General features: G+C 37.2%; 1 long non-coding RNA gene across 1 annotated transcript in view; it reads left to right on the top strand.

Moving 5' to 3' along the window:
* Positions 1 to 15486: 15486 nt before the first annotated feature.
* LOC134795743 (uncharacterized) overlaps positions 15487 to 27208 on the top strand; it is a 147379-nt gene continuing 135657 nt past the window's right edge. Inside the window, exon 1 of the long non-coding RNA XR_010144843.1 lies at positions 15487 to 15558. This is a non-coding gene — a long non-coding RNA (uncharacterized LOC134795743). The remainder of the gene's footprint in view (positions 15559 to 27208) is intronic.

Below are 27208 nucleotides of genomic sequence, written 5' to 3'. Positions count from 1 at the left end.
CACGAAGGCTGATATTGAGCTGTAGTCACGCGCGTTAGTTGACGTCATTGGCGGTCTTCTTCTTCTTCTAAGTCGGTCCCTCACTGCTGAGGATCGTGACTCCGCTTGCTAACTTTTCCTATGGCAGCTCTCCACTTCTCCCTGGCGGTTGCTTAGTGTGATGTCCATCTGGGCGGATATTTGGTCACACCATCTCGTTGGACTTGGTCCTCTAGGCCGTCTGCCGTCCACCTTTACCATCACCACAAGTCTCTCTAAGTTGTCAGGTTCTCAGTACTTGTTGAAGACAGATGGTGGATAGTCTAGGTTCCTTTTCCAATTTGAGCTGCGCTAATATGGATACATTAGTGCGGCGTGCCGTCCAGGGTATTTTTTCGTTGGCGGTCAACGGGTATGAATTTCCGCAATATTACCTGATTAAATAAATCAGTAGAATCTTATTTTGTAAATGGGAACATGCCCCCCACAGTAATTACTCCATCTAGTTAACCACGGCGCAACTAGAACCAATCGGGCCGTTAGCGACCAAAAGACAATGGCGGCGGTGACGTCACGCTGCGCGGGCGCATTCGACGCGCCGGGCGCTGGAACTGGGGGGAAGAGGGGAAACGGGTGTCGAATTTGGAAGATCATCTTTTGTGAAATTCAATGGATACTGCAGAAGTACAGACCTGTGGCGGAGTCGGTTTAGACAATAAAGAAACAAATCTTACAGTACAAAAGGCGGACTTAATGCCAGAAGGCATTCTCTATCAGTCAACCTTAAGGCTAAATGTGTCAAGTATAAAAAATCCGTAAGCGTATTGGACGATTTTGTCTTCTGAGATCCCCCGGTGATCCCATTGGGCCATATGTCTATATTATGATCCCCCTGGGTGATTATAGCGGACAGAATTACACTCCGACACCCTAGACTAGACGAAATATTACTCTGAAAGTGTTTCTAGTGCACGGACTAGGAGAATCACTCGTGTGATTTTAGTGGACAGCTTTATATCCAGCAGAAGTCGGCAGTGAGTGTGGTCGCACATTCGCTGCAAAAATTGGCTATGTCAGTCACCTGAGAGCGCACCAGCGACGCTCCAGCGGTAGAAGCCTAGAAGGTAGTCGCTGTGGCCGAAATAGGCTAGGACAGAAAATAATATTTTTCCACGAATGATTCCAGTGATTTTATCTTGGAACATACTGTTACAAAAGCAAATAATTTACGCAATCCCATATTAGGTATTTCTGTATGAAATTCAATACTTCCAACAATGACACTTGGCATCAGTTTGGTCGAACTTTTGATATTCGACAGGCAATTTTCTACAATGTAAATCTGTGCATTTGCTTGTTCTCAGGGAATAATATACCTACGCTCATAATAAATTTTGCAGTGATTAAGTATGGAGGTGTCAATATAAAAATATTTCGTATGAAAATATAACTACTTAAGTACAAACAAAGAAATGATATCGCGGTAGACCCGTTTGTGTAATTAAAAATATAACTTAGTGTGTATAAATAGTTTATACTTAGTATCACTTATACACTTTGTTCTGTCAAAATCAATGCACAGTTATCCTAGACGCATTGTAATTCTTAAGAACGTTAGAATATTTTCATTTTATATACCATCGTCCACACTGTTAACTGACAGGTCGTAAACCTTATTACAATACGCATAAGGTCCACCGATGGAGTCGATGGACAGTTAAGAGTGTTGCTGTTTGTACATGCCCATCACTGCATCGTCTGCATCCCATTAACACATGGATCGCCTAGCCCCACTAGATGCTAGTTTTTGCTGTAAATCTTAATTAGTTCCCTTGTGAGGCAAAACACGCATTCTTCGTAAACGCTATGTCCGTCCAGGTGAGATCTCATAAGATACGCACATTACTTGATACTTGATTGTTAGTTTTACATCATCATTCTCTTGCCCTTGTCCCATTCACTTGGGGTCGGCGCAGCATGTCTTTCTCTTCCACACCTCTCTTTCGCCATCATTTACTTGCTTTCGCTTCATATCATATATGTATATCTCAAACAGTCCATCCACCTTTTCCTCGGTTTTCCTTTCCTCGTACTTCCCTCCACATTCACATATGACTTTCAACCCTCCGCATCACATGCCCGTACCACGCTAGGCGATTTACCCTTACTATTTCTGTTTTGCTAGTTTTAGAACACCACTCTTACCTGACGATCATCGGTGGACCATGTCATTGAAATAAGGGTTGCGCTTGCGAATATGCAAAGGCACGTATTTAACCGGTCAACTAATTAATCGAATTTGGGTAGTTTAAAATAATAGAAATGGGTAAGGTGTATTCGGGTATTACCGAATGTGGGATAATTCCGAAATTCAGATGAAAATCACCCTTAATTCCATCATAATAAAAGTCTCTTTTCGGAATTATCCGACAGTTTTCGACATTCGGAATTACCCGAGTAAACCTTACTAAAATTAATAGTTTGGCAACAAAAACGGAGCCTTAAAATATATCAATATGAGTTGTATTTTAATGCCGTTACAGCTTTTGTTTATTTTAAGGCAGGTTTTAAAGGCACATTTTAAAAAGAAAACGGCTATCTATTAATAAGATGAAGTTCTTTTAAAATATTTTGTTTGGTCACTACACGGTCAACCTAACACGCTCCTCCTCGCTTCGCTCGTCGTCGCACCTATCTTTTGACTCTGGCAGAACAGTGGTAACTATTGAAATTAGTAATTAAAAATTTTAAGACCTAATGGTATAATGGCCATTAGGTGTTTCATGATTAGGAATTTCGACTATAAGTATAGCAAGTATAGGAGGGTATTATTGGTAAATAAATTTGTGGTGTTTTGTGGATTAGGAAAGTCAATTAAAAGTACTAGGTATGCATATGTTTAAATTTAAATTATTTAAAAATGGAGTATTTAAAGCTTAATGTATATAGGTATCTTAGGTATTCTGTATATGTGCAAAATATATAAACAACCAAATTTTATGATCGTTTCACAATATTAGTTGCCAACTTATTATTTTAGACGCCAACCTATCAATTCAAGTTCCCTATAATTTTTTTTGGGTGGCTTGATTTTGTTGCCAGTTTTTTAATAATATGATGCTTAAATTTGAGGCTAATATAAATTTATTGGTGCTAAAATATTAATGCACAGCCAAATTATATTATTATATGCCCAGTGAACGTTCCTGTTTAATATTTTAGTTGCCCGGTTAATAATAAGCCATATGCAAATGTCGGAAACTGTTTGAAAACCTCATATATCGAAATGGTTTTCGAAATAGAACATTTAAAACAAATGAACAATCCTAATTGACACAGTGTCGCCCATGGTATACGATACATGAATCAGAAATAAAATGATTGTATGTCATGGTACGGTCTTGTACTTTAATTCTTTTTAAAGGTGACAAATCATAAGGGTTGTATTTTAAACTCATTCAATTTCTACTAATGAACTTAAAAATTAGTAAGTCCGGGTATAAAAAACTTGTGATATTGTAGCCATGTGGCTACTAAACCCACTATCTCTGCCATAGCCACATCAACTTATTTGACTTTTCCAATCCAGATTAGGCATTTCATCTCATTTCAATCTACGAGCACTCGAGTTCTAAGATCAAGTATCAAGAATTGTCCGTCACCGTAGCGTCCGGTCATCAGAAGATGGATAGAGCACCTGTTTGAGCCGTCGGCGATCGGGCCCACTCGGCCATCTCCGTACATTGTCGGCTTAACCCTTCCAGCCATACCAACTTATCTTTCACTTCACAACACCCTTCATTTTAAGAAAATAAGGTTGGTTTTAGCGCGATTATCAAGCATTAAGATTATGTAAGTTGGAGAGTTTTGACAAATTTATTCATGCGGTTTAGATAGTTTTTATTAAAATGGAATAAAGTCGAAATTTAAGAGAATAGATGGAATTGGAGATGTAATTCGAGGGGGTGGAAACGTGGGAATATTTATAAGATATTTATCTCGGTATTAAAGTAAGGTTTATGGGTATAGTTTGGATCGCATAAGATTTTTGATATGCATTATGCATATGCATGTATTATTCGGAGCAAATATCAGATTAAGGATATCCGAACACACTTTATTCTAAGTTTTTTTTAATAAAACCGCGACATACTGCAGTAATGAATAATTTTCTTACTGGAACTAGGTTACGGGGACAGTTAATTTTATTTATTTATTTATTTAACATTTTTAATCAGGCAACAAGGCCCATATTACAAATAGATAGGTACCTTACAGACTAACATATATATGCATTTTTATAAACTTAAATGTAAGTACATAATATGTAATTAGTATTTCAATTCAAGGGGAGTTTAAAATTGCAAATTGCAAACCGTTACTTTAGTTAACAATATCGGCACAGAAAATATGCCTATACATTTATCTTATACTTTTTGAGTGAAATGAAATATCCGTGACGTACAGATGGACATAAACTAGATGCTACGTAGGGTTCCTTTTTGGCAAATTTTGCGGACATCCTTATATACCATGAGCCAATTACCTACTGATTTCCATATCCAATATCTATAGAATCGGAGATCCACTGTCCTAAAGGTTACTTAACAAACAACCAATTAAAGTGGCCCATTCTGCTGTCTGGACGGTGCACAGAATTCCCGACCTCTAACATTGACACTAAAAATATGTCAAACTGCTCTACAGGGGGATTCCAATATTCGATTATCAGATGGAACAAGTCTATTTTTTGTAACCATTTATCAAAATAAATTAATGAAACAATTAAAAAAAATATACAGTGGAACCACGATTTAAGGTGAAATCCTCGTTAACACGAAATAAAACGCATTTTCCTTCCCTTCAAAGCTTAAAACCTCTAATACTTGAAATATTTAACCTCCTTCAAAGTAATTGAGTACAATTTTTACCTATATAACTCGAAGCAAACAGTAAAACTATTAGGTACTGTACGTCTGTTGGGCATTCAAAAATAAAATCATTATTTGAATAAGAATTCGTAGGAATAAAATCATCTCGATTTTATTCCCGTCAAAAATATTCAAATAATTTTGGTCGGGAATAATTCGTATGAGAAAAAATTGAATGAGAATAACTTATTCTTAATCAAATAAATATAATCATGATTTTTAATTGAAATAATATTCCACGAATAAAAATGTAGTCCAGGTACCGTATAGGTTAATTACGTATAGTTAGGTAGATGTAATAGTAGTTAGTCTCTTGTCTAATTTATACCTATTTTATGGAATAAAATCTTACAAATTGACTGTCGCATAACGCATAGTTTCAGTAACCGTTTTATTTTTAATTTACTAACTAAATCATTAGGTTCAATTTAACTGGTCTAGGGGCCTAGCCAAGATGCCAGTCGTTTGCGCTCCGACAACGAAGCGCTTTGTCTCTATCACTCTTACATATTAGTGCGATAGAGAGACGGAGGTAGCGTTTCGTTGAAGTAGCGCAACCCATTGGCATGTTGGCTACGCACTCAAGGTGCCTAGGCAAGATGCCAATTTTTGTTTTTAATTTAATAATCAAATCATCAGGTAAATTTAACCGTTCTGGGGGCCTAGTCAACATGCCAATCGCTTGCGCTCCAACAACACAGCGCTTTCTGTTTCTATCACTCTTACATATTAGTGCGATAGAGAGACAGAGATAGAGTTTTGTTGTCGTAGCGCAAACGATTGGCATATTGGCTACGAACCCAAGGAACCTAGCCACGATGACAATTTTTGTTTTTAATTTAATAACCAAATCATTAGGTAAATTTAGCTGTTCTGGAGACCTAGCCAACATGCCAATCGCTTGCGCTCCAACAACGAAGCGCTTTCTGTCTCTATCACTCTTACATATTAGTGCGATAGAGCGACAAAGATAACATCTGTTGTCGTAGCACAAACGTTTGGCATGTTGGCTACGCTCCCAATGTGCCTAGCTAAGATGCCAATTTTTATGTTTTCATTTTAATAACCATACATTAGGTATAGTTGTTCTGGGGGCCTAGCCAACATGCCAATCGCTTGCGCTCCAACAACGAAGCGCTTTCTGTCTCTATCACTCTTACATATTAGTGCGATAGAGAGACAGAGATAGCGTTTCGTTGTCGTAGCGCAAACGATTGGCGTGTTGGCTATGCACCCAAGATGCCTAGCCAAGATGTCAATTTTTGTTTTTAATTTAATAATCAAATCATCAGGCAAATTTAACCGTTCTGGGGGCCTAGTCAACATGCCCATCGCTTGCGCTCCAACAACGAAGCGCTTTCTGTCTATCACTCCTACTTATTAGTGCGATAGAGAGACAGAGATAGCGTTTAGTTGTCGTAGCGCAAACGATTGGCATACTGGCTACGAACCCAAAGTGCCTAGCCAAGATGACAATTTTTGTTTTTAATTTAATAACCAAATCTTTGGATACAATTTAGCTGTTCCGGGGGCCTAGCCATTATGCCAATAGTTTGCACTCCGACAACGAAGCGCTCTCTCTGTCTCTCTATCGCACTTATATATAAGAGTGATAGAGACAGAAAGCGCTTCGTTGTTGGAGCGCAAGCGATTGGCATGTTGGCTAGGCCCCCAGAACAGCTAAATTTACCTAATTTGGTTATTAAATTATAAACAAAAATTGGCATCTTGGCAAGGCACATGGAAGCGTAGCCAACATGCCAAACGTTTGCGCCACGACAACAAAACGCTATATGTCTCTCTATCGCACTAATATGTAAAAGTGATAGAGACAGAAAGCGCTTCGTTGGCGGAGCGCAAGCGATTGGCATATTGGCTAGGCCCCCTGAACAGCTAAATTGTACCCAAAGATTTGGTTATTAAATTAAAAACAAAAATTGACATCTTGGCTAGCCACCTTGGGTGCGTAGCCAATATGCCAATCGTTTGCGCTACGAGAACGAAACGGTATCTCTGTCCCTCTATCGCACTAATATGTAAGAGTGATAGAGACAGAAAGTGCTTCGTTGTCGGAGCACAAGCGATTGGCATCTTGACTAGGCCCCCAGAATAGGTAAATTTATTTAATGATTTCGTTATGAAATTAAAAACAAAAATTGTCATCTTTGCTTAGCACCTTGGGTGCGTAGCCAACATGCCAATCGTTTGCGCTACGACAACGAAACGCTATCTCTGTCTCTCTATTGCACTAATATGTAAGAGTGATAGAGACAGAAAGCGCTAAAAACAGCTAAATTGTACCTTATGATTTGGTTATTAAATTAAAATCAAAAATTGGCATCTTAGCTAGGCACCCAATCGTTTGCACTACGAGTGCTACGACAACGAAACGCTATCTGTCTCTGTATCGCACTAATATGTAAGAGTGATAGAGAGAGACTATGCGCAACTCTACGAAGCGTCAACATTTGGCATGTTGGCTAAGCACCCTGATCGGATGATAGAACTAGATAGCGTATAGCGGAACTCTTCAATGTGTACTATACCTAAACTAAAGTAACAAACATCAAATCAATCCGACTTTTAAATAGAAGGGTGAAAATCAACTTACAAAATTTAACCTATTGTACTACAAAAATTAACTTAATTCTAAATAACATTTTAATTGAATAAAACCTTAGTTAGAATAGCCTCACTTCTAGAATAATTATTCTGTTTATTATTTCGCATTTAAAATAAAAGTCACATGATTTATTCACCTTAATTTTATTCTAAAATAACTAGTGCAAGAATTATTCTAATTCAAATTGATTTGAATAAGAATAAAATTTCTGTTTTTATTCTTATTCTTATTCAAGTTAATTTTTGCCCAACTCTGTACGTGTTTGTGTAATTATAATTACCTCTTTAACCATCTAACGGATCTAACCGCTCAGGGCCTATTATCCATTCTCCCATTACATTCAATTTTGAATTTTTATTTTGACAAATCAAAATTGCATTTTTCTTGGCAAGTTTTGACATGTGGCGGCTAGAGGATAATACGAGTTTTCGTTGTTGTTAGCGTTCCGTACCCAAAGGGTCAAAACGGGACCCTATTACTTACTAAGACTCCACTGTCCGTCTGTCCGTCTGTCTGTCACCGGCTGTATCTCATGAACCGTGACAGCTAGACAGTTGAAATTTTCACAGATGATGTATTTCTGTTGCCGCTATAACAACAAATACTAAAAAGTACGGAATCCTCGGTGGGCGAGTCCGACTCGCACTAACCCGGTTTCTATATTCGGCGTAAAACACGTGAGTTCATACAAATATTTCAATAAAAAATGGAAGTCTTATTAGTTATTAAAGGTTGAGCTGAGGTGAATATCCTAACCTAACAACCAGAATCTTATTCAATCCAACATAATCAGCATCAACCTGTATCGTCCAAACCCTTTCTTTTTTATTTCCTTTTTTACTGGAGCCTTTTTCCGTGGCCATTAGTTTTTTTGCTCCGTCTGGCGATCGCTTTTTTGTGAGGATCCCAAATTAATATAATGTTTTTGTAGATAACCTGTTTCGGTGAGAAAGTGTATGGCGGTCACTTTCGATTTCTGTTGGATTTAAATATTTTTTGTTGGTGTCACGGTTAATCTTTGGTTTATCTATGTCATCCTTAGGTAAATATTTTATTATTATAAACTGACCTGTCTCACCTGAATCTAAGATGAAGCTCAGTGATTCAGTATTAGCCGTGTAGAGCCATTACATCTTACATTAGAAAAGAAAAACAAAAGTTGATACCTATACCTTTTATCTCAATTACCTACTCTGAAAATAATTATATTTTGCTTGTCAGATTCCTAGGCTATATCACAAGCTATTTTATACTAAAAGTATATTGCTATGGTATGCGGGGTAACCATATACCTATGTACAACCACCTGAAAATAAATTAATTAAAATTAGTGGGTTTTATTCTAGTGAAGCAACTTTAACCTTTTAAAGAATTGGTTAGAGTCTGGCCTTTAGTTTAGCTTCCGTGTGGTTTTTTTCATGCCATTTTCCCTTGAATAAAACGTGTAAAAATTAAATAAATAAACTAAAATTTTGCAATAGCCCCCTCTTGAAACTACATTAATCAAATTAAAATTACCGGGATTTCGAACTTAGCAGTATGGCCAATACATTTATTATCTCGCAAAATATGGACAAGGATTGAAAAATCACCCCGTATTTTTTCATTTTTTTTAAGTTCGGTAAATTTGTCGTTTCCATAATTGAAACACAGGAGCAATCTCAGTTTGAGACCTGAAATAAATGTTAAGTATCTACTTATAAGTTGGTAAAATACATTGTTTTAAATGTACTCTACTTATAATTAACTAACTCTACTCTACTTATAATAAACTAGCCAACCGAGGCAACCGAAATCAGACTCTATCACTTTACTATAAAGTTCACAAGCAAAAATTCACATTGGAATAACTTTCTATACATCCTATGCTTTCATAACTAGATCTGGAAAGTTGAACCTTACACCTATGACTAAAGGTAGGTTTTGAAAGAGGTTGTGAGAATAATCAGGTGATTACCATACCGAGGAACGGCGCACACGCACGAAGATCCCGATTGTCATTAATTAACACAAGGTACACGGGGCTCGTAATGTACCTGTCTTAACTGGATTGCTAACCAGTATTGAGGCTAGAAAATTTTGATTTTAGACATAGGTTTAGTTTTAGGCATAGTGTATTATCATCTATCTATCTTCGGACGTGTGCGTGGATATTGTGAGTGTTGCGTGTATTGACAATAATTAACATTATGTGTAGTGGGTGGTTTGAAAATGTGATGTCTACCCCAAACTTTTCCATACACTTTTCGTCGGGTAGTTGCACAAATCTCTGTTTTGACATTTTTGCTGGGACATCAGTCAGCCGCGACCACGACCAGTGAAACCTGTGTCAAAACGTCGGTAAATCAAGGTAATTGAATAAAATTCGCGTTAGACCCGTCTATAAATGTGAGTTAATAGTGTATTATTCAAGTAGGCATATTACAATGCGCTTATGAACGTCAAATAAAGCTACACCGGCTCCAACCCTACACCTCTGCCTCGAGAAGATTTAAGTGCCCCCTCAATACCTAACACGGACTGATTTTATTTTGCTGTATTTTTTTGTTTTGTGTAAGTGCTCTTTTAGAACATACAGTAAAATTGCGCCGTATTAAGTAATATTGTACAGAACTTTTGAATACGGTCGAACCTCCTCCTTTGTTGAAGTTGGTTAATAACCAACTTAACCAATGGTTATATTGTTTGTCAAAGGACCGTCTCACTTCAAACAAAGACAGAGAATCATACTATCTTAGTCTTACACTAGTACTCGCACCCAAAAGAAAAGGATAAGTACTTATAGTTTTTTTGATCTTATTTACTGACAAATTTGGTTTTACCAACTATAATCATAAATGATATGTGACGTTCCTTCATTCGACTTTTCATTCAAAAGCTCACCTGCTTCCACAGGGTCAGCGATCCGAACACAAAAATATAACGTATAGTGCTAAAAGGATCGTGGCTTCAACATTAAGGGATAGATGGACAGGTTCCAAGGTACTTACTGACGAGATCATTAAGGGATCCTATATACCTACGTCCTAGCTTCATCCTAGAATTCCAGATTAACTGTCATTCAAGTGCATCGCAATCTAAGAACACTGTCGCGTTAGAGCAATTATCTTCTATAATAAAACTAGCGACCCGCCCCGGCTTCGCACGGGATGCACAAAACCTTAATACACGTAAACCTTCCTCAAGAATCACTCTATTGATATGTGAAAACCACATGAAAATCCGTTCAGTAGTTTTTGAGTTTATCGCGAACATACATATTACATACACACAAACAGACAGACGCGGCGGGGGACTTTGTTTTATAAGTTGTAGTGACATGATTTGAGTTTTGGGTATATAATATTAATTAGGCCAAGGCGAGAGTAGGCCAAAGGTATGGCGCCATCGCTCTAAAAGATGGCACCATCATCAGCCCGTTGCAGTCCACTGGTGGACATAGGCCTCTCCCAAGGTACTCCACGTAGCCCGGTCTGCCGCTTTATGCATCCAGTCGCTGTCGGCCCTCCTGTGCAAGTCATCCCGCATCATGGCACCATACCTTTGGCCTATCGTCGAGTAAAGTGTCATTCTATGGAACTTGCTAACTATGTGAACAAACCGCCATATTGAAATTGTCTCTGAATGATGAATTTACTAAAAGTCGCACCTATAAAAGTCTGCAGCGGATTTGATAGCCCACGCAGTGTAAGTGTTATTTATACGTCATAATTTCATAGAAGTTTGACGTTTAAAATGACACTTGCACTGCGCGGGTTATCAAAATCGCTGCAGACTTTTTACGTTCTAACTATAGTGACTTTTGTTTACATAGTTAGCAAGTTCCATAGAATGACACTTTAGATGGCGATACTTTTTGACATTTAACAAATTTAACAGTCAGTTAAAAAAATAAGGATCAAAGTCAAATGGCGTTCTAAAAGTGTTAATCATTTGTGTCGAAAGATGGCAGTAAATGTACTGACTACATAATTTACTTTGACAATATTCCTCTATTCTATATTCTTTTTGTTTATAGTGAATTATACAGTGAGCTGTGAAATTGCATGCAGATATTATGAATGAATTCATTGATGAAGTCGCCATTTGACTTTGACGCACTTTTGTGGCTGATGGTACAGTCGGCATGAAAAGTAGCGGATATGGCTGGTATGACTAGAAATTCAAACACACAAGAAAGAGAGACTTTTTAAGATTTAATAATATGTGAATAAACAAAGGACTTTAACGAGCAACTAAATCAGGTCATCCTTTTATCTCTCCCGAATTCTAAAACAATAGGTCAAGGCGGTGATATCTCATTCCCGAATTTAAATCCTGAAATCGCCTTTTTAATACAACCCCCTTATCCGCCAATCTTGCCAAAATGCCAGACACAACCTATAAATCGTTATTCAAATAAATACCATTTAAGTATTAAACCCAAAAAGGATTAAACACCGCAAAAATAGCAAGCTAATTTACACTTTGAAACGCTTGAAATTGATACCATAATCGCTAGAATTAAGCGATAAACTTGTAACTAAGCAACGACATAAGTCCCATTTAAACAAATCAAAATTTCCACTTTAAGGTTTACCTAACAAAGTTCAAAATCCTTCGTAGTTATATGAATGGGTTTTTATAGCAATAAATAAAGGAATATCGAAGTTGGTTGTGTCAACAACGCGTTGCATTCTTGTGCACTGTGTCGGACACGACACACATGCGAGAAACGTGCGCGTGTGTGGGTGTGGACACAAATACTTATTGGTAGTCTTGGGAACAGAGGTGCCGTGGAGATGCAAATTGATGTGAAGTATTAATGTATTATTTAGGTATAAACAAATTTTGCAATGAAATTGGTGGTGCCGTCCTATACCGTATCCCAAAACACCCTTTCTGACGTCTTGTTATGGAAGTTCTCTATGTAGATATAATTACGTATGGTACGTATATTTCGACGATGAACAGGTAGCCAAAGTGTACTTGGTGAAATATAATATGCATCAGTATAGGTACATAATACAAGTGGTATCTCTATTTCCTCTATTCTAACTATGAGTGCATCTGCCGAAACGATCTAATTGTTTACAACTTTGTTGGTTGTATTGGTTGGCAGCTTTATTAAAGAAAGAAAGATCGTAGGTAGATTGTGGTTGATATTTTATTAATTTACTAGCGACCCGCCCCGCCTTCGCACAGGTTACACAAAATCTTTTTAACAAAATTATACAGCTAAACCTTCCTCAACCATCACTCTATTGATAGGTGAAAACCGCATGAAAATCCGTTCAGTAGTTTTTGAGTTTATCGCGAACAAACAAAAACACAGACATACACGGCGGGGGACTTTGTTTTATAAGGTGTAGTGATTATACTTCCGATACACACCTACGTTTGTTCCCGGATCGTTGGGCCAAATTTTCTACCGAATGGACACAGCAGGTTAGCCGGGGTAGAAGCAGCTCAAAAAAGAGGCAATACGAGTTACGACCCTTTTTTTTTGCAGCGACTAGCTTGAGCATGTACCAAGCCGTGATGAGTGGCGGAAAAGGAGGCCATTTCCCAGCAGTGGGACATAAAATAGGCTAATAAAAATAAAAGATAATAAACACTTTCGACTCCACAGGTCCCGTGTCCTCCTTCCCTTGACCTTGGACTCGTACGTTCGCGAATCCGCCGCCAGTCCGCACCAGCATCTCTCATTACTGAATCTTACTCTTCTGCAAATCATCTCTTACATCGACTTATAAAAACTATTACTTAAATAATAAAAAACCCTACGCTATATGCCAAAAAAATGTAAGCCAAAGATGCCTTACATCATTTTGGAAAAGAGTTTTATAAGAACCTCCGCAAGGAAACTCGCTTTCACGTAAAAAAAACGCATCGAATTCGGTTCATCCGTTGGAGAGCTACGATGCCGCCAGACAGACATTCAGACTTCAAACATAATTCGGGGGTTAAAAATGAAGTTCGAGGTTAAAAGCTTAGTTCCTCAGTACTCAGTATGACCTACATTCAACTCGCAAAATTTGCTAGGGGTTGAAAATATAGCCCCCATTGGTTCGATTGCAAAGTGCATTAAGTATGATTATCATCATCATTTTAGCAATCTGAAACCCGGTATTTTGCAATGAGACTGATTATTTTATGGAATCCGTAGTAACAATAATATCAAAAACCTTTTAAACTATCACTAGGTATTTACGTGGATATTTGCACATATTATTAACTGAGGGGGTTGATAAGAAGTAAATTGGTCAGCCTATTACCAAGCTATTACCTACTTATCATACCTACTAAGATACTGACTGATAACCAACTGATAACGCACAGCCCACCTTAAAATTTGAAGCATACTAAATATGCTTCAAATTTTAAGGTGGGCTATTATTCATATGTTGTAGACCTCTACTAGGTGTTTTTTTTAAACTACGTACTAAACTTCTTTACGTATTTTGTGATTTTGTGTGAACATACTACCGCATTGATGGACATAATCACTAATATATACATAATGAGGTTTGGAGCTGTTCTTCTTCTTCTTCTTCCAGCAGTTCCATCTCCTACCGGAGGGCGGCTATAATGAGCGCTTTACGGACTTTAAAGTTTAATTTCGGTTCAGGTTTCGGCATAAAACATGTTTCGGTTTGCCAACCGAATCTTTCGGTCGCGCCAAAACAGATTTTTCGGTAGTATCCAACCGAAGTTTCGGTTTCGGCAGAGTTCGGCATAAAAATGTTTCGACCGAAAGGTTTTGGACGAAACTAGAACCTTAGGTTTCTGTTTCGGTTGGACACTATGCATATACTTCGTTTTTACTTTAGATATAGCCGCACGGAATATTGAGAAGATTTTTGAGCCATAGACTTTCGTCTTCGTCCAGCTGATATTCCTTGATGTTAAGTTTCTTTTAGAATAGCAACCGCATCTCGCTACTGGAATTCCATGCTATAACAATCCCTGACGCAGTAATTGGAAATGGCTCATCCAAACAGGTTTTGCATGAAAACTGAACGCTTGAGGATAAAGTTCGCGTGACTCAGTTGTAGGTAAGGGTCATTGAACTACAGGTGGATGAGAGTGAAAGTTCACGAAATGGCGGCGCTTGTTTTCAAAATGGCGTCGGTTATAACGTTATGGGGTTAAGGCGCGCGAGCAGGTACAGTCAACAGCAGAAGTTGTTAAGCGGACGAGGTGTTCAAAATGAGCTTAACGCAACTTTATTGTTAAGAGAATAATGTGTCAACGTAATTTTGAACACCTCGCCCGCTTAGTAACTTCCGCTACTGACTGTATATTTGAACTAGCACTCACTAGTGGTTTTGCTTTTGTTATTGAATCTGGTCTTATTCGATAAAAAGTAAGAAGTCCTAGCCAAGGTGACGATCGTACATCGACAAACGCAAAACGAAAAGAAAAAAATATCGTGATGATAAGTAGATAATACGAAAAGCCGGTTTTTTTCAGAGAATGCAAAAAAGGCATTTTCTACCACTTTGTGATGTTAATTAAAGTTTTCTAATATCTAAATCTATTCTACTTCATATTTTATAATTATCTATTTAAAAAACTTAAATTATAATCAAAACGGTATTTAATTCTCTATGCGCATGCGAAAATGATAATTTTCGGCTAAAATCTAGAAGTCCGTCTAAGCTGATTTTGCACCGATTTGAACGGAACAAAGTGTGGAGTGTCATTATCAAAACGTCATGTTTTCATAAACTATTGACATGATGATGACATGCAGAGTTAGATGGGTCAACTCTAGTACTTAACAATAATTAGCTAACAAAGGAGTAGTAGAGAGAGTATGCAATAGGGCACAATAAGTGCACTTTTTGTGAGTTAAGGCTTTCTTTTGTGATGTTAATAGTTTAATGAAATTAGTTGAGTGAGGATAAAATACTTAATAAAGTCCATACTTAATAAAGTACATTTTAAACGCCAAACTTCTATGAAATTATGACGTATAAATAACACTTACACTGCGTGGGGTATCAAATCCGCTGCAGACTTTTCTTGTTGCGACTATAGGTAAATTTCGTAACTAGCTACCCGCCCCGGCTTCGCACGGGTTAACAAATTATACACCTAAACATTCCTCAAGAATTGCTCTATTGATAGGTGAAAACCGCATGAAAATCGGTTCAGTAGTTTTTGAGTTTATCGCGAACAAACAAACAAACACACAAACGGACAGACGCGGCGGGGGACTTTGTTTTATAAGGTGTAGTGATTAACCGAATACACCTTATGTTCATTTTCTATGGGTGACGGTTTTTTTTGCTATCAGGCGATTCGTCTGTTATCAGTCGATTTGTTTGCCTCCTAAATAAATAAAAAAACTAAGCGCCATTTGCGCCATCCCACTAACCCGGGGATAACCGGTTAAACCGTTAACCCAGTGTCAAATTGTACTGGTAACCATGGTAACTCCATGTTTAACCGGTTAACCCCGGGTTAGTGGGATGTGGGATGGTGTAAGTGGCCCTAAGCGGTTTACCTCGTCATTCTTAATGCGAATTGTTAAAGAATGGAATTCGCTACCCGTCTGCATTCCCTGCAAAATAAGATCTAGTTATAAATCAAGAATGAACAGGCAAATACAGAAACAGTAGGTATCTTCATATTAGGGGTCATCCATTAATTACATCACACGAATTTCTAAGTTTTTTTACCCCTCCCCCCCCCTCCTCCTTGTCACACTTGGTCACATTTGGCAGACCCCCTCCCCCCTGGTGTGACGTCACATTTTTTCAACGATATCGGCAAATATTGATTTAATATTTTATCGAAATATTTTTCACAAAAGAAATACCTATAAGTAGTAATTTTATAAACCAAAACTGATTGGTACAGAAAATTAAACGAATAAAAACGTCGTTCCAATAACTTGTTTTTTAACCGTACAGCGAATAAATTAACTCAAATATTTTTTTGTTACTGATGAAGTTAAAGTGACGTCACAAGTTTGTGACTCCCCCCTCCCCCTTGTCACAACATGTCACATTTTCTTGACCCCTCCCTCCCCCTAAACGTGTGATGTAATTAATGGATGACCCCTTAGACCTTGTCATCATTTAGGTATAAGCAGATAAGACTAAGGGCCAATCACTGGTCCGCCTGTAATAAAACAAGTGCGAGTCGGACTCGCGTTCCAAGGGTTCCGTATATTACACAATTTTTAACAATCAGTGCCGGATTAAGATATTTTGATGCCCTAAGCATTTCTAGGTGCCCCCTCTCCCTAGGGTCATCAAGATTACATTGATTTTTTGGTAAATTGAGAGAAGTTCATTGCCGCATTACAGCTGAGAATGGAAATCAGTCACATCATTTTATCACGAAAATTGACAGTGCCGCAGCAGTAATGTTGCAACAGAGTACCTAATGCTGTTGCAGTCGTTACCCGAATGTCACCTTTATCATAGCGTAGAAAGTAATAGAAACGCGAGCGAAGCGAGCGCGGAAATTTTTCGATATAAAAACGCAATATGATAGACAGTTGTACATTTTTACTTTTAGTATGGAAATCAGCCACATCATTTTATCACGGAAGTTGACAGTACTGCAGCAGTAACGTTGCAACAGAGTAATGTTGCTGCAGTCGCCACCCGAATGTCACCTTTATCATATATCCTTATAAAGTAATTGAAAACGCGAGCGAAGCGAGCGCGAAAATTTTTCGATATAAAAACGCAATTTTAATTTTAGTCCCAACCAGGCGCGAATCCAGGATTTCATACAGAGAAGGGATGGGACAGTTTTCTATCAGCCTAGCTTCACATAGGGCTCGATATTTAAGGGTCTCAGCGAGGTTGTTTTCATGCATAAAATATGCAAGAAAGCAGAGAGCTTGGAATTGAATTGGCGAAGTGTGAGAAAGGCAGTAGGCCCAGCTGCGAAAGAGGAAAGCTTGGATTTGGATCCACGCCCAAGTGTAATTAAGGCAGAAGATCAACTTTGCCGTAAGGCAGAAGGCCTCGCATAAGACCTAACGCCGAACCGCAAAAGAGTGGGTTGAAATCGAATCTATGCATGTAATCACGACTCTTCTACTGCTACCGATTGTTTCCCAAAGAATTACGCGCCATTATTTTTGCAAATTAGCTTTTGGACAGCTAAAAAAATCGTGTGGTAAAAACGATGTGTCTGTCCCTAATTTTAAAATTTGTTCACCTTTTTCAACCTGGCATTTTGGTGCCGTCCCTGAACGTGGTGCCGTAAGCACGTGCTTGTTTTGCTTATTGGTTACAAAGTCTTTATTAATTCAACCATTAAAGTCGACGAGTACAAAAAACTTTAAGCTAGCTCTCAATTTAACATTTTTTTTAAACATTATTTTTAATTTGACCTTACAATTAGTCGTAAGTAGGTAAGACCGTTAAATATTTAAAATGATTATCTTATCAGAAAATTATCACCAATTACTCTAAGAAATCTACTACTCTAAGTAATCCGGCACTGTTAACAATGTATTTTTTATGTGAAACGTGAGTGAAATCTCTTTAAAAAATCCGTAGGGGTCGGATTAAAAACTGTAATTAAGTCCGACTCACGCTTGACTGTACATTTCTAATAGGTTTTCCTGTCATCTATAGGTATAGACCTATTTTATGTATTTTTTTCAAAATTTTAGACCTAGTAGTTTCGGAGATAAGGGGGGGGGAATGGTCATTTTTTGCCTATTTTCTTGAATAACTTCTAAACTGTTGATTCGAAAATTATAAAAAAAAAGTATTTGAAATCCTTACAATAAGCTCTTTCATTTGATATGTAACATGATATAGTTTGAAAAATTTTTTTTTTCATTTTTTCATTTACCCCCCAAAAGTGGCCTCCATGTTTAAAATTCATTTGTTTACGTTACATGTCCGTATTCGGGTCACAAACTTACATATGTGTACCAAATTTCAACTTGATTGGTCCAGTAGTTCCGGAGAAAATCGGCTGTGACAGACGGACAGACAGACAGACAGACAGACAGACAGACAGACAGACAGACAGACGCACGAGTGATCCTATAAGGGTTCCGTTTTTTCCTTTTGAGGTACGGAACCCTAAAAAACACCCAAAAAGCAAATTAAAAGGTTACTAGATCAAACATTATCTTCAGCTGCGCAAGAGCAATAAAACAATCGCTTCTTTCCGCAAAACCTCTTTTTTCAAACCCATTGACTTACGACAAACAAAGAAAACTTAACTCGGTTAAATCAATATACAACTATAAAGAAAATCACCTATAGCCGTAGTCCAAGCCCTTCAAAATTAACCGGTTCTCTTCCATCTTCCTCCCTCCCACGCACTAACCCTACACCCCTCCTTTTCTGCCCTTCGTCCATTTTTTCATCTCACTCTTGCTAACGCTTTAACTACCACTTTCCCTTTTCAAAGGACGAAGACACGATATCTCCCGTCCTATTCTTGCTTGTGTTTTTTTGTATGTTGCGTCTCAAGTGGCAGGATTCAGGATTTGGCCTTGAGACTTGAGATGCAGACTCTGACCAGGGTTATTTTTACTTTTTAAGAGCGATGACTAAATGCGTTGTGGCGATGGCGAGTCGTTTTATGTTATCTGTACAACTACCGATATGTTGGTAGTATTGGTAGTTTTAGCGGTCTGACTTGTTTTGTTGACCGTTGTCTTATTAGAAATAGAAAAAGTCTGCATAGGGTATTTGACTACTAGTCAAATCAGTTTCTTTTTTCGAACTGTCAAAACGATTTTGCTACTAGGGAATTTATATGAAACACTAGCATATGACGTCACAATCAAATTATCTACTCTTTATAGTTTTATACGGGATTTAAAATAGAAATTGTGTCTAAAAATAACTGCTGTCTATGTTTCTCTATTAATCTTCTGGTGCATTATTTTATGCATGAAATATTCATTTTAAATACAGTCAAATACCCTATTAGGTTGAAAATAAAAATAAGAATTCTTTAAATTATGTTCTATGGCCAATACGTAATGACCTAGTAACCTAAGTTTTTTTTCTAAGATTTGTTATCTTTACATGGCAATATTACTAAACAATTAAACATATATCGACGAAATTTTTTACGTAGAAAGCTTAAATAGGTAAATCCTGGGGATGGCATGCATAGGTACAGATGCATAATTATTTTCCATCTTTTTTTCGCGGAAACGTTCGTATTTGTCATGCTACTTCAGTCAACCTCAGTACTTTTTGTACCGAGACTGACTGAAATAGCAAGACACCTTCGTACGTCTCCGTGAAAATACGATGGAAAACAATTATGCACTACATCTGTAGGCTATTTTACTTCTAATAAAAAAATCTATCCCTAAAACGGCAAAATGCAGAATAGACCGAATCCCACGCAAGATAGAGTTGCGGGCACATCTAGTGATATATTATAATTTACTAATTATATAATATAATATTATAAGTGTTATAATAATTCTGTTTGTATCAACCTGTCTGTCTGTTACTTCACTATTAAACTGCTGAACCAATTCAGATGAAATTTGGTATGGAAATAGTCCTGAGAAAAGACAAGATAGTTTACAGTACATATGGTCCTATTTACCCGCTCTAGTGCGTAAAATAGCTTTTCGTGCGATGTCAAAAGTTTAAAGGGCCATATGTACTGTAAAACGTTGTACGATACACGTGCGAATAGGTAATTCGCAACTTGTGTCGATTTAAAACACTCCCTTCGGTCGTGTTTTAATTTATCGCCACTCGTTTCGAATTTCCTCTTTTCCGCACTTGTATCGTAAATAACTATTTTATCACAGATATCATCCCTTAGAGCGTTTTCACATTGTTCGATCCGATGTCGGATGTTAATTGATAGGGTGAAATTGACTATGACAGTGTAAAATGGAAGAATTAATTGTAAGCAGACGAAGGCACGGGCAGAAAAATATAAAAAAAAAAATTAAAAGTATAAAAATTGAATAATAATACATGTATCCACCTAAATATAATTATTACATTGTATGTACGCATATATTACACTGTATTATATATGTGCCTTTCGCCTACCAAGACCAGCTTTGGCAGGCAACAGGTTTCTTGATGAACAAAGATAAAATTGGTTTCGTTCATTGATAAAAGGACAAGAACAATTACATTAATTTGAGTAGCAAATTCATAATGAAAAAGTATTTTTCAACATCTGAGAACAATTTTATTGTGAAGGAAACAAGATTGGAAAGGAAATTAAATAAAAATATATTATTTATTTACCAACACAAAAACAATGAATTGCAAGTACAATAAAAAATCAGGTAGAATTTACAAATATTTTAAATTATATCAAACTGAACTAGACCCTACATTTTAGTTTTTGGACACATTCATATTCATTAAAATTCATCTGTATCGCTGAAATTCACGTTCTCGAATGTCTATTTTAGAATCATCCATTGCTGGATTTGCTGGGTAGATACAAACTTCCTAAAGATTGTACAGACAGTACCTATCAAAAGTTGATGAGACAACGCTCCAAAAATGTCTGCCACCCTGAAATTCTTTCTCAAATATAGATAAATAAATAAATAAAATAAATAAATCAATATAGGACAATTTTACACAGATCGACCTAGTCCCACATTAAGCTCAATAAGGCTTGTGTTGTGGGTACTAGACGACGATGTATACATATAATATACACATACATATATATAAGTACTCAGGAACAAATATTTGTGATGAACACACAAATAAATGGCCTTACCAGGATTCGAACCCGGAATAATAATTCGAATTCGAATAGATAGATTACAGTTCGCGTTCTAAACCACGCCTGCATACTTCCTAACTAATCCTTCTTTTTCAAACGTAAATACAAAGGAGTCTAGAACCTTGAAATGCGATTTTTACTACAAATAACAGAGTAGACATTGTAATTTGTTTGTTTTTAATTTCTGCGCTGCTCACGACCTTTTGTTTTCTTTGTAAATTCTTTGTTAAAGCTAAAAGGAGTCGGAAGTGTTTATTAAAAACGCCTTTTCCTAAGAAATGCTCAGGATATTTGTATACGAGTATATATGTCTGAGAGTAACAGAGGAAATAGCAGCTCTATAGAGAAAAGCAGGGGTTTTGTGAAAGCTTGTAAACAACTTTTAACAATTAGAAGCTCTTTTTTACCTAATCTTGTACTTGTACTATACACCCGACCCGCCCCGGCTTCGCACGGGTAAACCTTAATAAATTATATACCTAAATCGTCCTTAAGAATCGCTCTATTGATAGGTGAAAACGGCATGGAAATCTGTTCAGTAGTTTTTGAGTTTATCGCGAACATACAAAGATACAGACAGACGCGACGCGACGGGGGACTTTGGTTTATAAGATGTATAATATAGATTGACAAGATTTCACAAAACGGCCACCGGAAAAACCCTAGTTCTCCTTTACTGTTTACTTACAAAATTTACAAATATAAGGTCAGTGAGGAGAAAACTGGCGTATAAAATATATTGCTGGGAGTCGGAAAACGGGGGAAACCGCCTGGTCTGGTCTGGACCGTCTGGTCATAGAGCAAGAACTCTCGTATTTGTATACTAATGACAATGTATATATGATGATTATTACTGAATAAATGATATGATAATATGATGCTAAATAGTCTTTAATGTTTGCTTAAGTTGGTAAGTACTCTCAAAAAGTTACGATAATTCGTAGATCCATCAGCCTCTGCATCTAGAAAGAATCCCTAATTTTAATACAATCACTAACTCACAATAGTTATAAATAAACTCTACATATTGGTGACCAATCGTGCCTTATGCTTTAAAACCGACATTTGCCATCAATCAAATATAACCACTACTTATACCCATATCCAGACGGACAAAGCGTAAAAGATTCGCAAAAACGCTAAACGTAATACCTAGACGCGTCGCCTCAAGTCAATACACCATCCAAACAGTTCATCGTGCTCCCATAATTACCACAAAACAAGCACCGTACCGACCTTGCGAACCAAAAAGAACTGAACTGACCTACATAAGTACACGATAAACAAAAATAATAAGAAATAAAAGACACGAAAATAAAAATAATAATCACAAGATTACGGTGGCGAGCGTAGCGTTTTTCATTCACGCTCTGGTAGGATAGTTTTCTTTTTACTTTTTAACCCGGTACGTGCGCTTCATTTCTTTTATTTCCATCTTTCTTTTTTAATCATTTCTCGAATATGGGGCGTCGTTTTTATCGTTTTCCCGGTTAGTCGCCATTCATGCGCGCTTAGGGTTACCGATGGAAGGAATTGTTCTCATATGCCACGATGTTTGGACACGTTGGCTAGTCCTATATTACCTATGAAACAAAATTTTAAATTAAAACGTATGAAGTAGGAGAAACAAATTTCAAAAAAATATGAATTACACCTACATAACTACCTATTTACCTATATTAAGGGACCCACTGATAAACAGTCCGCTGGACGGTATCGGCCTGTCAGTTAGAACAAAATTTTGACAGTTCCGAACAACTGAGAGGCCGATACCGTCCGGCGGACTGTTTATCAGTGGGCCCCTTTAGGTACGGGGAAAGGGTGTCAAAAGTGCCAAAACCAAAATCTTACATAATTTTACGAGGTAGAAAATGCAGGTTTCAAATTATTAATTGCTGCGTTACACTTTTACTGAATTGTTATTTTCAAACGGATCAAACGATTTTGGAAAACTGGGTAAGATCATATTTACATTAATTACATTATTTACATTAAGACGGAAAGTTTGAATATGTGGCCAAGCCAATAACTTACGTAATACGTTACTTCAAAACGAAGTCGAAATTGACATTATTTTTAATCTATCAAAATAAAAAATGTATTTCATTCGTTCTTCCGTCAGTTGACGAACTATATTCTGGCAAACCCAGTTTGTTAGAAGAAAAAGCGCGAAAATCAAATCTTCTAAACCAATTTTATTTAAAATTGCCGACTTTTCTGACGGCAATGGCTTGCCAAACAATATATAGTGTTGTACACGTTTTGAGTTTCAAATATGACGTCTGGTAACCCTGAACCAGAGACAATTACGCCAGTTTTTGTTAAGTGCGTTAAACTTGGATGCGACAGTGTACGGCCTTGGTGTCGTTTATTTTCTTAAATTTGTCGTGTATTATTTTCTTGTTTGGGAGATGGACGGACAAATAGTTAGCGGTTGTGTCTTACCTTAACGGTGACACGTAATAAAACTGCTTGTGTAAGATTTAGTTACCTACTTAATAAACAGATGGGGTGATTTCTTTTTTTTTTGTTGGGCTTTTTGAAAGAAACAATACTTAATGCAAAGGAGAACAACTTCCAGTAAACTAATGGCTAAAATAGGTTATTCCTTTTTGTATGGATAATTTGTTACTGCATACTTTATAAACATTAATAATGTAATAATATTTCAGCCTATATATACGCCCCACTGCTGGGCAAAGGCCTCCTCTCATGCGCGAGAGGGATTGGGCTATACCGGCTATAGCCCCCGAGGTAGCCCAGTGCGGGTTGTGGACTTCACTACACATTTGAATTTCATCGCGGATGTATGCAGGTTTAGGTTTCCTCACGATGTTTTCCTTCACCGAAAAGCTTGTGGTAAATATCAAATGATATTCCGTACAATAAGTTCCGAAAACCTCATTGGTACGAGTACGAGCCAGGATTTGAAACCGCGACCTCCGGATTGAAAGACCAGACTTTATAAACATTACTTAGTTATTATAGCCAACGATAGTAATACAAATATGAATCCCTGAAAACATTAGGTATAAATGGTATAATTCTCTCCCTTTGGTACCTATTAAGTAGGTACTCTCCCTTTTTTGGGCAGTCGTATGATGGTCCTCAGAAATATCTGAACACGACTTGGAATAGCCATTAACAGGCGTTCCCCTCTGTCGAAAATAGGCGGCCAATGGTCATACACATTGTATGGACTGACGTTTAACTGACATGGCTATTTTTACGTTACGTATACATTTGACGAGCCCCTCCCCCGCAAAAATCGGCAGACTGTTATGTACAGAAAATTACAGACGTCTAAGTTTACGTTAAGGCGTCTTCGTTTGGTTATATCCTCTAAGGAACACGACTCTATTGAATAAGCTAGTGCGTGTTCAGATATTTGTACCACCCTATATTCCTATAATGAGTAAAAAATATCTTTAACTTCAAAGACGTGACTAAATGAAACAAACAAGTTTTCTATAGACAGCATCCTTACAAATACCTTACCTTGTATTTCATCTCAGAAGCATTCTTCAGAGAGACCTAGAAAGTGTCTAGAACTAGGCAATATCGTTGCAATTGTTTATTTTTCCCTCCGTCCCGCTCTCTCCGGGTTATTTTTTTGTTTTTTGTCCCTGTCTTCGCGCCTCGGGTCTAATTTAACACTTGTCGCGTTGTGGCGCCTTGTTGTGGTGGGGTTGGCTTGGATTGGCTGTTGGAATTTGGAATAACGTTATTATATGTAGCTCTTTTCTGTTAAAATTGGTTATTAAAGAGGTATTTAATTACAATAGAGTGTACTAGCAGTTTATAATGAATTTTTAATCGCCATTCCTATATGTGATAACTATTAAATTTAAAATTTAAATAACCTCGTAAGCGTTATGCCAATAAATTCCATTTTGGAGTAACTGTAACGTAAAATGTACATTGCATTTTTTTTAACTTTAGCGCATTCATTTATGTATTTAGAAATGTAACATTTTAGTACTTAATAAAAATCCGGTAAAAACATTTTTCTGCAATTATTTTTGAAAGTAAGCCCATCCAAAAGATATTAAAGGAACTTTGGGACTATAATTCGACGCGAGAGGTGTACTATAAATATTACGTGTTCTTTTTATCAAATATATATTTATTTTGATGTCCCACCTGAAAAAGCAAATTAAATGCATCGCATCGCAGCCATAGTGTGTTTTTAGTTTGTAAGATATTTAGCTTAATAGTCTGTGAGCTGTGGCATGCTGTGGTCACCTATAAGTTGCTGAGCATCTGTTAATGTTAAATGTCCTTGTTCCTATATAATTGTGTAGATGTATTATCCGTTGGAGAGTTTAGCTGTATTACGGGATCACAAATTAAAAGCTTTTTATTTTATTTTTATTTATTATTTCTTTATTTATTTGAATTCTTAGGTTAGGTGATTTATATTATGAATATAAAAGTAAAATACAAAAACACTTAACAAAACAATAAAAAATACATATAAACACATTATAAAAAACCTAACCTAGATTGCCGCCGGCAGCGGGGCTTGGCCCAAGCTGCCGGTGGTCAGGGCCGCAGAGTGAGGAACCGACGTACTATACGCGCCGTGTCCAAAATTACCGCCTTCTGCATCTGACCCTTGATCCAACCACCCAGCGAGAGTCTCTCTAGGTGTTGGTCGAGACTCTTCGCTATGAGACCGTTCGCTGACACAACTATCGGAACAATGATCGTCAAGTCAACATCCCACATGGCGGTAATCTCGTTTATTATTATCCGTTGGTGATCCAAAATAAATAAAATAAAATTAAGTCTTCAAACTAGCATTCTGTTATTGTATAATATGTATGCTACTTTCAAGGTATTTATTTATGGACCAATAGTTGCCTTAAAATAAAAAAAAATCATTCATTCAAGAACCAATCTTATCACCACGCGCCAATCCTCATCAACCGTACTGGAGTTGATTTTTTACTCGCAAGAATGGCAACAAAAAGCACCATGTAATGACGACTCGATGGGACCGTTAGCAGAGGCTATTGTGGTTCGATTCCCGGCAAAAAGATCGCTGATACGTGGACAATTATCTGGCTGAGACATTTGGTGCAGTCGAACTGTCAAAATATCAAATTAAATACATTTTAAAACTGGTCACTCGATTAATTAAAAATATAAATTCAAAGGTGTATGTGATGTCCCCAAACCGCATTAGGCTAGCGTGGGGACTATAGCCCAAGCCCTCTCGCGCATGAGAGGAGGCCTGTGCCCAGCAGTGGGACGTATATAGGCTGAGTTATTATTATAATATATAAATATTTTAGGACAATTTTACACAAACCGACCTAGTCCCACAGTAAGCTCAGTGAGGCTTGTGTTGTGGGTAGGTACTATTAGATGGGCGTTTTCAGAAATAAATATTGAAAACCTGATTCTTTCACATCTGGACGTTCTTGGGCTCATTCTACTCAGAATCGACAGCATTCTCCATCCCACCATTAAAAAAAGATGTCCCAAAATGTCCATTCCATTACGTCACGTTTTAGTATGAAAATTTTTTTCACTTGTATGTGCGTGACGTAGTGGAATGTACAATTTTCATACAAATTTTTGGGACATTTTATTTTATCATCAGAATTGAATATGCTAGTGATTCTGAGTTGAAAGAACCCAAAAACACCGGGATCTGTGAGAATCGGGTTTTCGATATTTATTTCTGAAAACGCCCAGATAATGAACAAATATTTGTGCTCATCAGCATCGCACAAAAATTGCCATTACTAGGATTCGATCTCGGGTCCTCCTGTTTCGTAGGCAGGGTCACGACCGCCTATATGTTAAGAGGCCATCAAAAAATTCGAATTTTAGTCGATTAAAGATACAATTAAAAACATCATCATATCATATTTAATTACACAAACTGGTCTACCGCGATATAATTTCATTGTTTTTACCTTAGATTCCGACGTTTCAGCTGAGTTGCACCAGC

Source organism: Cydia splendana, chromosome 12 (genome assembly GCF_910591565.1).
Source record: "Cydia splendana chromosome 12, ilCydSple1.2, whole genome shotgun sequence".
Lineage (NCBI taxonomy): Eukaryota > Metazoa > Arthropoda > Insecta > Lepidoptera > Tortricidae > Cydia > Cydia splendana.
Note: the sequence above shows the minus strand (reverse complement) of the source record. Positions and strands in the feature narration are given on the sequence as shown.